At 41.2% G+C, this 6,192-nt stretch overlaps 1 protein-coding gene across 2 annotated transcripts in view; it reads left to right on the top strand.

Moving 5' to 3' along the window:
• The first annotated feature begins 1,234 nt into the window (after positions 1 to 1,234).
• Positions 1,235 to 6,192, top strand: part of Hnrnpc (heterogeneous nuclear ribonucleoprotein C) — a 58,105-nt gene continuing 53,147 nt past the window's right edge. For both annotated transcript variants that reach the window (XM_010637832.3, XM_010637831.3), the window contains exon 1: positions 1,235 to 1,390. The gene's annotated coding sequence lies outside the window, so the exon portion shown is untranslated. The remainder of the gene's footprint in view (positions 1,391 to 6,192) is intronic.

Raw genomic sequence — 6,192 nt, 5'->3', positions numbered from 1 at the left:
CAACTAATACTGTCTTCACATATTCATGTATCTCTTAATATATATACAAACGCAGCGACGGACGTCTGATGGTGTGAGGCTTAACCTACCCACAGGTGGGCAGGGCCCTGTCTAGCACGGAGGCCCTGGGTTCCATCATGGCACTGAGGATGAGCTGGCTTCTCATCAGCCACACAGAAGTCTCCCCTTTCAGAGCAGATCTAGACCGGTTCACAAGGCCTCGTAGGTGGTGACTGAAAGCCAGACACAGGCCCTCAGGATGAGGGTATTTAAGAGACCAGATACCGAAGGCCAGGCCACTGTGGTAGGCTTGTAGATTATTAGTGAGGGAAAAGAAAGCAGAATAGGAGAGCTGAAGCATTCTTAAGAAAGCTAACACTTGGGGAACGGGGACGCTCACCTTGGTCATTGGTAACCCTTTCTATAATGTTTGAAAAACAAATTTTTTTTTCTTGTATGTATGTATTGTTTTACGCTAAAAAGCAAAAAATAAAAATAATAAAAAAAGTACACTTCCTTTATTTTTGGTACTGGAGTGGAAATGGAGAAGTCGGTTGGCTTGGGTGAAAATGTGGTAGAAAGAAAGGGCCTGACGGGGCTGAGAAGTGCAGATGTCCGGGAGGAAGCTGACAAGAATCAGGAAACGAGAAATGGCTAGGAAAAGCGTAGGGCAGGCTAATTTTCTACATTTGAACACGGTCTGTTCATCATCGCTGCCTTCCCACTCTAAGCCCTTTCTTTACCCATACAGCGTGGCGGAGTTTTGTTTTGGCGCGTTTTCTTTTTCTTAGGCCCTAGGCCAGGGAAGATTCTCCGAGCACGCTGACTGCAGTCCTAGCCCCTCCCCACCCTCGCGCCGCGGGAATTCCGAGGTGTGAGCCCGCCTTCCGCTAGACGCTCTAAACGGCAGAGATTGGACGTGGAAGCCGCCAGTCAGACCTCCGGATACCCGGATGTGAAGCAGTACGCGATACAAAGGCGAATTTCCACCCCCACTCCATCTGGTACAATGGCCAATAACCAGACTTTAGGCACTAAGTGACAGGAAAGACAACCAGTTACAAACTAGTTCCTGTGACGCATGTGGAAATTGTGAGGTTTAGCCTCACCCACTGCCTATTGTAATTGGGTAAAATTGTGAAGAGCGGCAGAGCTGTTTAATTAGCAACGGGAGCGAGAAAAGGCACAGCCAATAAGAAGGCTCTTATGAGTGGGGCGGGGGCTAGGCCTTCGCCTCGGCGGCAGAGGAGACTCGGGGGCCATTTTGTGAAGAGACGAAGACTGAGCGGTTGAGGCCGCGTTGCCGACCTCGAGCAGCAGTCGACTTCTCATAGAACCTGGGAGCAGGAGATTCGGAATCGAATCTCTTGTCTCATCTATCTCTCTCCTGGTAAGTGGAGAGGGTGGACGTCAGGGAGGCGCTGGGTTTCTCACGAGGCTCGAGGGAGTGTGGGAGAGAAAGACGAAGGAATTCTTCCCTCGGTCAAGTAAGTAGGCCCCATTTGTTGGGGCCGAAGTGGGGAGAGTTTTTCAGGCCACAGCCTCTGCGTAGATGGAACCTACTTTACTCTAGGCCACGATCGTCAGGCAAAATATCCTTTTGTCGCTGTGGCGTTTAACGGCTGCTTTTTTCCTTTTTTACGATCGTCAAGACTCCGAGAGACCGTAAAAGTGAAGATTGAGGTGCTCATTAACATAATTGAAGTTAATGTATTAGTCATGGCTTCTGTTACGTTTGTTGCCTTAAATTTATTTTTGCTTTTTGGTTTGTTGTTTTTTGTTTTTTTTTGAGACAGGGACTCTGTATTCCAGACTGGCCTTGAACTCGGGGTAATCCTTTTGCCTCAGCCTCGATTGCTGGGATTTTAGTTGTGCGTCACCACGCCGGCTGCCTTAAATTTAAAATTTAGGCGGGGGATGGGACAGGATTACCAAGTAGATGTTCCGCAAGCCTCTTAATTCCGGATCGTGCTGAATGCCATACGGATGATAATTTAACCGTAGAGTTAGGTGTTTGTTTTGTATTTTGAGACAGGATCTTACTATGTATCCCAGGCTGGCCTCGAACTGGCGGCAATCCTGATTCAAACTCACCCCCCCACCCCGTGCTGGAATTCTGGGCGTGCGCCACCAGGCCGGGCAGTAGATTTGATTTTCATGGACTGCTTTCATTTTGTTCTTTGTAAGCAAAGGATCTCGAAGTGGTTACTTTCGATTTGGTTTTTAAAAGGAAACTTTGTAGACTAATATATTAACAATAATTACAGCTGACTTTTTGTCTGCAGGTTACAAATCACTTGAAATATATAAGTTAGTGGAACTTTGTTTCAGGTAGGTATTACTTTTCTCAGAATCGAAGGCATAAGGTGGTCACAGTCATATTAAATCAGTAGTAAAACTACTAAAAAATGTGACCACTCAATAGGTAGGTTAAATAGTTTTACTTGATAATTGGAATGCTAGATTCTAAAGTACTATTTTATTATTTTATTCCTCAGAAGAACCCAAGTTACAGTAACCCCGAGTTACTGGAAATTCCTAAATTGAACTTGGATTTCAAAAAGTTGTAGTTAATTTCCTGTGATAAAAAATTAACATTACAGGATATTCTGGCATGAATTGATCCCATCCTTCTAGAATGGCAAATAAGCATAGCAGCATTTTGAGTATAGCAAATATTACAGTACCTATTTCCTAAGTACTGAAACATTAAAATTTTTGGAAAATTTAAAATATAAACTGGGGGTTGGGGTGTAACAGTGGTAGAGTGCTTGCCTAACCTTCGGAAACCCTGAGTTCGATTCCCAGTGTAGCAAAAAGAAAAACTGCCAGGATTATATTCCAGTGGCAGCCCGAGTTTAGTGTGCAGTAAGCCCTGAGATGAAGTCCTAGCATGATAAATAAATAATAAAAAAATTACGTTGCCCTTAAGTGTCACCTTCACTTATTGGAAAATGACTAAAAATCCAGGCGTAAAAGTTTGTTATTTTTCACAGAAATTAATGCTTTTAAGCACACTATAAATCAATACTGTATAAATTTATCCATTAAAACCTATTTGATAGAAAGTAGAGGTCAAAAACATGATCTTTATTTTTGCTTCACTGGGAATCAAACCAAGGGACACTTTTAGCCCTGAAACTACCTCCCCAGACCTATTTTACTTTGAGTCTGGGTTTTGCTGAATTGTTCAGGCTGGGCTTGAACTAGTACTGAGATTACTGACATGCACCACCAGACCCGGCTCCCTTTTATTCTTGAAAGCCTAAACATTTGTATTATACATGGGTTTAAAACTAATCTCTTGCTAAGTGGTTAGAAGTGAGGTGTGAGGTCAGTAATTTAATAGGAAATAATCTATTAAAGTGTTGGTAAATGTTAAAAAATTAATATATGAGAGCAGTTACTGGTGTTGAAATTAATTGAAGGATACTTCCTTGTGTTGGAAATAAAGGTTCCTGAGGATCATGTACCAAGGTAACATTCCTGAGTCACTGTCAGGAACTCTTTGGTCGAAAAATTATCAAACATTTCTAATTGTTCTGAACTAGGTAAGCATTATTTCTCAATTTGGAAGCGTTTAAAAAGGACCGAATTGCAGGTATTTGGACCATGTCAATCATTCTTAGGACTACTTGACATTTGCTGTTCCTTCTGTAGAGTATTTAAACGTTACCTTGTATTTATAATTAGATCTCTAGAGTTTGACATTACATATGACCTTGTTTTAAATGGAATGGCTGTTAGAAACAAGGAATTATTAGCTAGGTGTTCGCTTTCTTTTTCTTTTTTGGTACTGGGAATTGAACTCAGGACCTTGTGATTGAGGCAGGTGTGGTGCCACTGAGCTATCCCCTGCCCTAGGTGTTTTAATTTTAAAGATTAATTATATTAATGATGAGTGAGATGTGTTAATTACCTAGGGAGTGTAACGGTAGAAGGAATCTTGGCCTAGGAGTTACAAAATCTAGTTTTTAATCCCCTTTGCTGATTGTATTTCACTGAACAAATCTCATTGGACAAAACTGCATTTTAGTTTTATAGTTACAAAATAAGGAGACTTTAGACTTTTAATTTCTGAAACAAGTCATTTGTTGTGAAAGGCTGAAAAATACAGAAAGTTTCATAAAGTTTTCTGCATTAGTAATTACTATTAACTGCTTTCAAGCTGTATGTCAGTCTTTAGTCATTGAGGAGCATTATTCATACTTTACTGTATACTCATTGTCGTTGGAAACTGCAAAGATTATGATTTTGTACATGTTAGATTTGCTAGAGGATCTGGTGAAAACCAAGGTGCTGGATGAAGCATAATTAGGGGTGTTCATTATAGATGATAAGGGTTTTGGATTAAAAAAGGAATAAAAGATTGTCATAGCATTTTGACTTCCCTTGGAACATTCATTGAATCAGCGTGAAAGGTAATGTTCTTGGGTTTACTTTTTTTTTTTTTTTTTTTTTTTTTTTTAAAAATTTTTTGGTTTTTTTTTTTTTTTTTTTTTTTTTTTTTTTAAAGCCGGGGATTGAACTGGGGACCTTGATGCTTGCAAGGCAAGCAGCAGGACCACTGAGCTAAATCTCGGCCTTTGGGTTTGCTTTTTTAAAATTTTTACTTTTAAACTTTTTAAAGTACGTTTTCTGTGTACATCAGGCTGGTCTCAAACTTGGAGTGATCCTCCTGCCTCAGGCTCCCTGGAATGCTGGCATTAAAACGTGTATGCACCAGCACGCACCTGCATATATTTTTGTTTCGTTTTGAAACTGTCTCTTTGTGTGCTTCAGGCTGGCCTCAAGCTTGGCCACAGTCCTGCTTCCCTCTCCTGAGTTGGCCATCACAGGCATGTGCCGCTGCACCTGGCAGGTTTATTGTGTTAGAAAAACATTTGTGTCAATACACTGGAAAGAAGAGACACCTTAAGGAATTGAGTCTTTTTGAACTGGGTTTTACTATGCAGTTCAGGCTGTTCTTGAGTTCTGATGATCCTCTTGCCTCAGTCCAGCCCACCCCCAAGTACTGGGATTAGAGCTGTCAGCTGTTCTGCCTGGCAAGGAGTGCTTCTTAACTAGGGTAGGGGTTCATCACAGATTTCACAGTGAGCTCCAACATGATCTGATAACAGAATCAGCAAAACAGCTGATTAAAACAGATTGCTGGGGGCTGGGGATTTAGCTTAGCCTTCTCCCACTTACCTCTCAAGTGCAAGGTCCTGATTTCAATCTCTGGTACAAAACAAAAAACACCCCCCACACACAAACCAGATTGCTGGACTCAGCACAAGAATTTCTAATTGGGTTAGTTGGGTGGGAGCTTAGAATTGGATTTGTAATAGGGTAGATGATGAAGTTCATGTTGTTGTTTGATAATTCAATGAGAAGGAAATTTTGATAGTAATAATCTAGTGATACTCTCTTAATTGAAAAGTTACAGTAAATTGCTTGTTTTCGGGGAGACATCTTGACATTGTAGGATATAAATGCTTTCATGCTTATTGCTTTTTTTTAGCTTGTCTTGTGGCACAAAGGGTTTGCTTTTGGAGGAGCCATCCCCGCCCCCGTACTGAGGGTTGAACCCAAAGCCACCTTTTTACTACATTCCTAGCCCTTTATATTTTAAATTTGAGACAGGATCTCAAGTTGCCCAGAATTGGGCTTGAATTTGCGATTCCCCTTTCCCAGCCTCCTAGAGTGCTGGGATTATAGGCAGGTACCACCCTTGACTCCTCTGAAAATTTTTGTTCAGGTTTATACTGTGACTCCAAGTAAGAATGTTGCACTGTTAATTCCACAATGCTGATTTAAGGGAAAATAACATTCAAATGTATATTTTCTGAAATTCTACACAAACTTCAAACAGTTTTTGTGTTTGCACAATTAAGTATAAAATTTATATGTCATGCTTCAATTTGTGTACTTTAAAAAAAATTAGTAGTTAAAATCTTTGTACCTGTAATCTTTCATATTTGGCTCAAGGACCCACTCAGTTTAAGATGCTTAAGCTGGGCGTGGTGGCGCACGTCTGTAATCCCAGCACTGGGGAGGCTGAGGCAGGAGGATTGCCATGTATTTGAGGCCAGCCTGTGCTACAAAGTGAGTTCAAGGCCAGCCTGAACTACTTAGCGAGACCCTGTCTCTACCCCCCCCCCAAAAAAAAAGATGGCTCGAGTTTACTGAAATCTGTAAGGAAGAATACGA

This window comes from Fukomys damarensis, unplaced genomic scaffold (genome assembly GCF_012274545.1).
Source record: "Fukomys damarensis isolate Sample0158 unplaced genomic scaffold, DMR_v1.0_HiC HiC_scaffold_17, whole genome shotgun sequence".
NCBI lineage: Eukaryota > Metazoa > Chordata > Mammalia > Rodentia > Bathyergidae > Fukomys > Fukomys damarensis.
Note: the sequence above shows the minus strand (reverse complement) of the source record. Positions and strands in the feature narration are given on the sequence as shown.